Here is a 10,431-nt window from a genome sequence, read left to right as displayed (position 1 = left end):
AACTCTTCATATTGTAGATAAGAACACTAAGACCAAGTGAGACAATTACTGGCCATTTCTAATATTTCAAAATATGTTGCCTATATAGAATTCTTCATAACGTTAAAGTGCTGATCAGGTAAATTGAAACATCTCAGAATGAAATAGCAGGTATTTCCACAAGTATTTATTTCCCAAAATTATCTATTTACGTGACTATTTGTTTGTCTATTACCATTCACATCTTTTTCTTTGTTGAAAAAAAATAGACTAGATCTGAAGGGGAAAAGCGTAAGAGCTGTGTGGGAGAGAAGTTTGTTTTTCTTCTTTCAGATCCTTTTTTATTCTTTGCATGGCAAATGTGGACTTTTAGAGTCCCTTTTAGGCCCACAAGGATCTCATGTGAACCAAAATAACACCCCCAGTTTAAGGAGACCCCCGCTGCTTTTTCTTATTATCTTTGCCATGGAGGTTTTTGCCGTGAAGTCTGAAGTCATTCTTGTTCAGAGACAGCGCTGAGAAATTCTTGGTCTCTCGGACACTAGTAGGGAGGAAGCACGTTTGGGGAAAATTCAGAATGGCAGGGAGAGTGGACAGCCAGGCCCTAGTGGTTAGGCTGGGGTGGTTGGCATGGGCTTGCAAACTTGCTAGTTAGGGAAGGAAGAGAACTCTACTCCTGGCTATTCAATCAATGAGGGGGATACTATCACTAACCCATTTTACAGATGAGGCAATAGCAGCCAGAGAGGCTACCTGGGGGAGATTAGCCATGGATGCTGTCTCTAGGTTCCACTTCATTCCGGAAGGAACAACCAGGACTGAGCCTTTGTGCTCATTAGGAAAAATGTGTCCTCTCCTTAAGTAAGAAAAAAATTGCTTAGTGTATCATTGGTCAACCTGAAAAGACTCACTTGGGCTGTGCCCAAGGAAAAGCAAAAGAGGCGGTAGAGAAGGGGGCATGGCTAGCCCCTCTTCCATCTGAGCTAGTGACTCTGGACAGTGGCTTGCAAGTGGAAGAGGGACGGGAGAGGGGAGGGGAGTAAGGAGACAAAGGAAGAGTCAAGGGGAGCTCTGGCTCTGGGGTTTCAGCAGTAAAATTCACCATAAATGTACTCAACCTGTGGTTCCATGAATCACTCTTTATTAAATCAACCATATGAGTCCCATTAGGATTCAGGAGAATTACTGCTGCTTAGACACACCCCCCCTGCTTGGCTGGGCTCTTCCCTGAGCTGTTCGCAGGGCCAGGCAGGGCTGTGTGCACAATCAGAGCACCTACACTCTCCCCCACCCACACACCCAGCACCTGCCTTGTGCTCCCCACCCCATCCTCCACGGGCCCCGCAGGAGATGACCGAGTAGAGAGCAGAAAATATGGGCAGTGAGACTTGTACCCCCAGAAGAAGCAACCCCAGGGCCACCTGGGGAATAGTGGGGACCGGGTAAAGGGACAAGGTAGAGCAGGGTGCACATGTGTGTGCCAATGAGTGTGTGTACTTGCTCTCAGCCCCTCCAGGAACATCCGAAACTCCCCTCATGAACCCGAGGGGCTGGCGGCAGGGCTGGATTCAAGTTTTCTGGAGCCTAAAAATCACACAATTGGAGGGCTCTCTTGAAGAAGAAAAAATTACAAAATTATGAATAACAATTTGTGTGGAAATAAAGATTTAGAATGAGAAAAGAAACTACAACAAATGGCAATTTGATAGATCTGACAAATACCAGAAAAATCACAAAATTTAGAAACACATCTTCATTAGTTAACAGCCTGACACATTTATGTGTTTCCCATGTTGTCTTGGCTGCTCTTTGACCCACTTCTCCTAAGACAACCACACTGTAAGAGCCTTTTCTACATAGGGACTGGAGAGATAATTCAGTGTCAGTCTTTCTAGCTGAAAACTCTCTGCTTCACAACTTCTTATTGGCAATGTTTCACTTTTTGGTTTTCTGGAATTGTTATCAAATGTGGGGAAACATCTCTCAAGTTTCTTTCATATATGAGCTGGACATTGGATCTAAGGTCATTTCTAGTTTTCTTGCACAGTGACTGATCCTAAATATTCTTTAAATTGATGACGTTCACCAGCCAGTGCATCATACATCCTGTTGTAGTGGAGAATATGAGTTCCCTGTTCTCTACATCGATGTCAATGTTTTATGTCAGATAGGAAGGAAATTAAAACCTTTTCAATGTGTTCAATAAATCATGTGAGTGATTTATTCCTCTTCATTAATTGAATTAGCAAATAATCCTAGAGTCTACCCATTACTTCTGTCCAAAATTCCATCCTGGAGGATACTTCTACTCAGGAAATGTATTAGCTCAATAACCATACAGAAAAGTGACTGCAGTTCACATAAATACACCTCACTAAACCCAAAATAAGTGAATCCCCACTGCAACTTCCATTTAGCTACTTCCAAAAATGTCCTCGGGGAGAAGTGTGATGGAGAAGACACTCTGGAAATAGACAGCAGTCTTAGCTGCTTGCAATTTAAATATCTTTCTTTTGCAAATTTTTCTAAAACATATGACCACGTGAACACATTTTGTTCTCCCAGGGCCTTGCCAGTGCCTCTTATATGTGAGGGCTCTGAACTGCCAGCTCCACTAGCTTCAAGGTGAATGTGCCCCTGGCCAGCATAGTGTATAGGTGATGGAGCAGGCTCCCTTGGGCAATACTTTACCTAAACAATACAGACAACCCAGAGGAAAGGAGGGAGGGGGCAGGAAGCCTTTCTGAAACAAAGCTCCCATTTCTCCCTGGGCCCTGGAAGACGTAGAGCCTGTTTGGACAGAAGCTCCACCAAGACTCAAATTGTGGAAGACAATTTTTCAACAGGCAAAATTTAATGCCAACACCAGTCTTCTTTTAAAATTCCAAACATGGCCTGTGGCTTTCTGGAAGGAAGATATCTCACCTGTCTTAGTGGCTTCAGCATTAGATGAAGAGAGAGAAATTTTAAGTACAAACTTTGCCGCACAACTTCACCACTGAAGGTGTCCAGTCTTAAATGGTGGAGAAGGTGAAGCCATACCAAGTGATTGCCCTGCATGGCCCATGTTGGCACTGTGAGAAAGATGGCATCTCCTTAAGAGATGTCGCCAGGGTGGAAGAGTTCTGAGATAGCTGAACTGGACTGATAGTAGCTTCTCCTTACTTGCTAAAGGATGACAGACTTATCAGTCTTCTTAATACCCATATCCCTCAGAGCCTAGCTTCCATGACTGGATACTAATTGTGTAATACACACGGAGGCATGCATGTTACACAGATTTGACATGGAGGTAAAATTATGGCTGATTTTGAAAATTTTTTTTAATGTGACTATAATCTCATTACAATAAATAAAATTTGAAAAATGATAGGTAAAGGGGCAGGATATTTGGATGAAGAGGGAAAGAAAGAAGGACCATAACTTAGACAATCATCAAGAGGCAGGTGTAGACAGCCAAATTGTGAGATGAGAAAACTATCTCCTTAGCACCCTCCTGCCTTCTTTTCCTGGGTCTGTTTCTTCCTTTCACCATCCTACTCTGCTTACTACTCACTTCCAAAAGGAGAATTTAACTAAAATTTATGAATGGTGCTTGTGCAATCATTTTTGTCATTCTATTGTTTACAAGGTGTTGTAGGGGAGGAAGATATTTCCTCTACCCGCTCTGTGTTCTTCTGGCTGGAGAACGCATTAAATTCACATGAGACAGAATAACAGGAGAAAATTAAACAAATCTTTATAACATGTATACATGGGAGAGGCTCGGGCAAACTGAGCAATTCGCCAATATGGCTGAAGCCACCACCTTAAATATCCTCCTCAGCTAAAGACAAAGGAGGATGTTGGCACTGGGGGGAGTCAGTTATAGGAGGTTACCAGACAAGTACAGTAAACAAGAATAAGATTATTATGCAGATTTAAGTCCTTGCTTTCTGCATTGATTTATGAAGAGTTTCTAGAGATAAGGTTATCCCCTCTTCTTCCTAGTACAGAGAGGGAGACATCTTTACAGATGGAGATTTCCTTTACAATGTAAAAGTCTTTTAACAAAGGATAAGTAAATTCTGCTTTTCAAAGTTTCTTTCCTGACTGCAGTTTTTAAAAGTAACCAGCCCAAAATAATCCTCATGCCAAAGAGACATATCTTGGGGTGGCCAATTCCACTCCCCCACAGTGTCTCATAACCAAATGCGTCCTTTGAGTCTCAGCTCAAATGTCACCTTGGAAAGGCCTTCCTTAAGCAACCAGTTTAAGCCATCCCCATTCTCCCTACTCACTCTCCTCACATTGCTTAGTTTTTGAACTGCTTATAAGGATTTGAAATCATCTATTATTTATTCATTTACTTGCTTGTTGTTTCTACACTTCTACCCACGCTTCACATTCACCCTTGTATCACAGCTCCTTATCAATGCCCAGCACAGCAGATGACATCAGTAAATATCGTTGAATGAATGTGTCACACCCCTCTGCCCCGGTCATAAGAGTTGAGTGTTTTTGAAACTTGCATAGAAAGGACCCTGTTTAACATGAGGTGACTGATCACAGTGATGGACTCACAAGCATTGTGACATTTGAGTCTTCTATAAGCTTTGGGAGGTAATTGGGGCAGGGATGATGTTCTCCATTTTACAAATGAGGAAGTTGAAAGGTTAACTTGCCCACATTCACACAATTGACTGGAGCTAAACTGGATCTAGAACCCAGGGCTTCTGACCCCTGCTTCTGTGTTCCATCTACATCAGGCTGTCCTACTGCCATTGGCATCTGGTGAAAATGTTTAGTTCTTTTTATATGAGGACCATAGCACTGACTTGCTACTCCTTGGAATTGCACTTTGAGTTGCAGGAATTGGTAGTGGGGATAGATTTTGCTCAAAAAAGAAGAGCAGGTGTTCTTTACATGTTCTCATCCAACCTCATGACAATCTTTTATCTAGTAGTTCCATTCACTAAAGCTCAAATTGATTACCTTGCTGCAGGTCACAATAAAAGTCAAATATAGGATTCAAACCCAGGTATACACCCACCCTGCCCCCGCAAACAACCCTCACACATAAACTCCTTTGAGATTAAAGGCCCACATTTGCAAGCTGACTGGCTGGGGTGATAATTAAGTATATTGTTATCAAACACAATAAAATTATTTGGTGAAAGCTAGGCTGACATATGATCTCCATCTAGTTAAGAATTACCACACACAGGTCTGGCTTCAAAAACCATAAAAAATGATCCCAAACTATGAAGTCCGTGACTTGCTTTGTGAATTACCATTATGAACCAGAAGCTGGAGATATGCTCGCTCATATCGTCAATAGGAAATCTATACATGCTTTCCTAGAGAAGGAGGCTGACCTGAGAAAACCAACTTCTGGTCAATAGATTATACATTTTTTAAGCCACACAGATCCCCTTGGGCTTTAGTGGCCTTCTCCCAAGAGTCCCTGGCTGTGATACTAGGGGCTACAATGAGATTAAAGAAGCAAATTCACCTTGAACTCATGCCCATGCCGCCGTAGTCCCCCATTGCTGTCCAGTACTTTGCTTACTCTCCCAATCAGCAAATGCAGCTTGACAGTAAAGGGCAGAAAGAAATGTGGCCCCTCACCCCTGTTATCCTTGTTCCAGCTACCAGTGCTATTTCCTGGAAGAGAATGATGGAGATGATGGTGAAGATGGACTGAGGCTAGACTGGGAAGGAGTGTGACATTTCTCTGTTTTTGTCCAATATATCTCAATTCAAACTATAGTTAAAATATTAAAATTATCCATGTCAAACCATTCAGTACTATATGTGTATAACCCTTATTTGGGTTTCTATTGAATTCATTAATAAGCTGCAAGTGCTATTTAAATATTCTTTTATCAGCAATCTAAAATGTTAACTCTTATTGAAATTATTTTAAGCAAGCTACAGAATTGAGATCAGGCACACAAACTGGAAATCGGAGATAATTGGTATGATTACTATGAGTGACCTCTGCTTACTCATTTTTCTATTCTTGAAGTTAAAAAACAAAAAAAGGGACTGCAAGTAAGAGTTAGGCGAGATCACTGTGGCCAGATCTATTTAGGGAACAATTTGTCTTAAGCATCAACAGACACTGTTGGCCTGAAAGTTTTATGAACCATGTATCTTCAGTAATGAAAGTGAAAGTCCTATCACTGTGACTCAGTTTACTTGTGTTCACCAATATGTGCTCTCCTCTTCAGTCTCAGCTTACTACCGGATTACCTATTCCATTTGGGAGTGGTTATGTAACCGAGTTCTGGTCAATGGAAGGTGAACAAGAGTGAGAAATGCCACTGCAAGTCCTGCTCATGAAAACGCCGATGTCCAGTCCTTGCTCTTCCAACATCCTCTGGTTGAGTAGAGAGGTCTGTGGAGACCTAGAGCAGGGTAGAGCCACCAGATGGAAGGAAATTGGGTCCCTGAAAGACCACACAGAGCCAAACCCCAACTCCCCTTCTGACTGCATCGCACTGTGTTGTGAGCAAGAAGTAAAATTTTTTGTGTTAAACCATCTCAAATTTGGGGTGGGGTGTTAAAGCAGTCAGCCCATCCTGACAAACGCATTGAAGAAAACATGCCATAGACAAGCAGAGGAAAATTCTGCAATTGAAAAGGGAGATCCGTTACAGGTTTTGAAATAAACTTGATATATGATCAGGCTTGAGATGATGTAAGACCTGAACATGGAGCGCATTGGATGGAGTTGGTTTATTCTGGGACAAGCAGGCAGGAATGTGGGTCCAGAGAGTAGATCTAGAACCTGAATTCAACCCAAGGAAAGCAGTTGGCATTAAAAAGTGTACTGGGGTTCACTCTTCTGGAAACCCAGGCTCGGTGCTAAGAATCCCGCCTGGAGTCCAGGGCAGGAAGCTCTGTCACTGGGGGAAGGACGTGAGGGAGGAAACGCAGCCAAAGTCAATCTTGAGAGAAATCTAATCTTTTTCTGAAACATGCTAATATAATAAGAGGTCCAGACACAGGGGCCTTGTATCATGCCTCAAAGCTTTCAATTACTGAGGAACACTTGAAGCAGAATTTTTTCTTTGCAAGTTTTTACGTTTTAATAAAAGACTCAGAAAGGTTTTTGAAGTAGGAATGGGAGACAGAAAAAGGGTAGGTGTTTGTTTCTTCTTTGTAGTATTTAAAAAGCATTTTTATGTTTTGTTAAGGCTTGAGTTCAATAGCAATTATTTACTCTCAAGGCAGGAAAAGATTAAGGGGCTTGTTCTGCTCAGATCTTTAGACACTTAACTAAGGAAAATGGACAGAGATGCAGATTCGCCTTTGGAAAATGCTAAGGACACTGAACATCCCTTTGGTGTCACATATTTTACCTCTTTTTATTATTATTATTTGTTCATTTACTCAACGAGTATTGAGCCTTGATTCTGTGTCTCCAAATCTGCCAGAATCTGAGAGGGGCACAAAAGAATTGTAAGAATGAATGACTGCACTCTACCATTAGGAACGTTCTTTAATTGATCTAGCAAATGTTGATTAAGCCCCTCTTCCAGGTCACACCGTTTGGGCATAGGGCAACAACAATGACTAAGGAGTTCACAGTCTAATAGACAGGTAGATGAAGAATTACAAAACTCACAAACCTCACTGCAAACTCAACTGTGCAAAAAGTAAAACTTTTTATACTTTTGGTTACTCAGTTTAATTTATAAATAAAGTCCCCTTTTGGCTAGCGCAACATAAACTGAAACCTAGGCAATTCGCGATTCCATGTGCGTTCAGGGCAGGGTAGGTGGGGGTGAGGGGGTCCAGTGCAATTCCAGGGCTCTGACAGAGCATTTGACTCTTCATCATCACCTGAAGATGCTCCTTTCCACTGAGATGACCACTGTCCTATCTGGTTTTTAGCCCACAATCCTTCAATCATGTTTGTAGGGCCTCATCCAGCCTGGGGCTCCCTTATGCTATGTCTCGGCCATTCTTGAGCTCATGAGAAATATTTGGCTGCTCCCAAACTGCACCGAGGCATGAAAACTCTTGGAAGCTGTCCAGAACTCAGAAGCAGGACCTTTCTACTGGTCACCCCCTACGTGGGAGCACTGGGAACTCCATGGAACTGTCAAAGCTCTAGTGCCCCATAGCTGTTGCTTCTCTGGAGTCGTCCACACACTGGGATCCTGATCCCCGCTTGCTCTTGGATCCCACACATCCATGTGGGCATCCTTCCCTCCTCACCCCACCTACAGAAAAGCTGCGTCCCTGTCTAAGCACTCCTTTCCTCTCCAACTCTTCTCTGTCACCCCAACTGGGGAAGCTATATCCTTCTCCTGGAAGCTTTATCTTTCACTTGGAATCTTTGCTTTTAATCTTCCTTGCTTTTTTCTGGGCTTTGGTTTTAGGAACTCAAAAGCTGGAAGAGGCTCCCCTTTCTCTGTTTTCGGTTAACACATCCTTTCAGAGTCAGTAAACCAAAACAGTCGATAAGCTTTGCCTGGTTGGGAATAGGGCAGTGGATGGGTCAAGATGTAGCAATGTTATTCTACTACACACATGTGCACACAGACACATACTCCAGCCTCTAAGTAACACAGTCTGGTTTCACTAAACGTCTTTCTTCACTAATGCATTGATAAAACCCACACCACAAATGTCCATGTAAAGCACTCGTGCCTCGCTCGAGTCTGGAGTCTTGTATTTGGTTTCACTGCTTTGTGTTATTTGCTGATGCCGTTCTCTACTCCACTTTGGTCCATGTCCCAGCTTAACTCGGTAGATTGGTCCGATAAGTTACCATCAGAGTGATTTTATTAACTACAGAGAATTCCTTCTCTCTGCAATTGTAAAGGTTCTGACATTATGGTTTAGATTCTACACTATAGATTCTCGAAGAACTTCATTTCTGTAGTGCTAGCTATTTCCATTCTTAGTTAATACTGCACAGACCTGAGCAAATGCAGAAACTTAAGGAGGTTTGGATCTCCTCTGCAAAGCCTTTATAAAACGACTGCTGTAAAATGTCCTCTCTTTATGCTGTTACGGAGGGGCGTGGTACTATGGGCCTCTCTGCTTTGGGGACAACAATTGAAAAATTTTCTATTTAGAAACTATCTAGGAAAGCCTTCTCTGCTTTCCTCCACTTATTTCCAGTCTTTTAGTCTGTGACTACTGCCTGTATTGCATTGCCTTCATTTTCTCAACGGCAATAATAGAGATTTTTGATGATCCATCTCCCACACTGCTGAAGTTTTGCTATTTAACTATTTGATGTCCATACATTTGTGTGTATACACTATCAAAATGTATGTAATACTCTGGAAAGATAGAGAAGGGAATGATTAGTTTTGCCTGGGAAAAAAGGATTGGCAAGGGGCATTGAAGGTTTTATGCAGGAGGTGACATTTGAACTAGGTTTGGAGAATAAGTAGAATTGCACCATTCAGGAAAGATACCTCTCCTGGGAATGGAAGATTGTAGGGTACACAAGGAAAGGAGTGTGACAAATAGAAAGTGGCATCGGCGAAGGCATAAGAGCTGTGGTGGGAAAAGAACAGAGGCAGCATCTGGGAATTAAAGCACGTGGTACTTGCATCAGAGGAGAAATATCTAGGGCCAGTGCTCACCCCTGGTTGACTGAGTGTGAAAAAGAAACCGAAACTCTTCAAAAAAATAAACAGCAAAATGTAAAGAAGCATACCAAATTCAGAAACCACGAAAGCACTCCTTTCCTTTCGGGTTCAAGAAATGTGCTTTGCTGATCAGAGCTTTGAACAGGAATCACACACTTTGGGGAATAAAGAGTGCTCTGTGGTGTCTAATTTTAAGTCACTAATTGCTACCTACACCCTCAGGCATTAACAAATACAGAGCTGCCATCCATCCCTCAGCTGCCTTCAATGACGAGCACAAGCATCTGAAAATATAACCACTACCAACAAGGATATTAAAGCCCTAAAAAGTGGGGCTTTCCTGCACTTTAAAACTTCTGCCCCATCCCTCCCTCCAGCCAAAATCACTTTAATAACGAAGACCAAAATAATAGTGGCTGAGTGAAACTCAAAGAGCTTAAGTATTTGATTTGGGCAAATACTCCACTCACTTCTTTATACCCTCAAATCCTCTAATTATAGAGAGAAAACTTGTGGCCACGAAGGTGAAGAGAAGAGAGGTGAGGTGAGGAGAGAAGAGATCTATGAATGGCCCTTGGGGTTTTCTGTCTCCTGATGTTGGTGGGTTGGTTTTGGAGCCTATAGCCCCAGACTCCTCCCTTGTACTTTAAAGTTCCACACTTGCGCAGTCTCTGGAGGTTAATAAGACAGGCCCAACCGGAGAGTGACCACGAGCAAGTCAGGATGGGGTGGACTTTCTATCTGGAGTGAATGTTTGAGGAGGCCTTTTGAACTTCATAGAAATAAGAACTGTGACCCTGAGAATCATATTGCCTGCAAGAAGTTCCCTTTACCTTTGGGAAGCAACTTC

Source organism: Equus asinus, chromosome 11 (genome assembly GCF_041296235.1).
Source record: "Equus asinus isolate D_3611 breed Donkey chromosome 11, EquAss-T2T_v2, whole genome shotgun sequence".
In the NCBI taxonomy this organism is placed as follows: domain Eukaryota; kingdom Metazoa; phylum Chordata; class Mammalia; order Perissodactyla; family Equidae; genus Equus; species Equus asinus.
Note: the sequence above shows the minus strand (reverse complement) of the source record.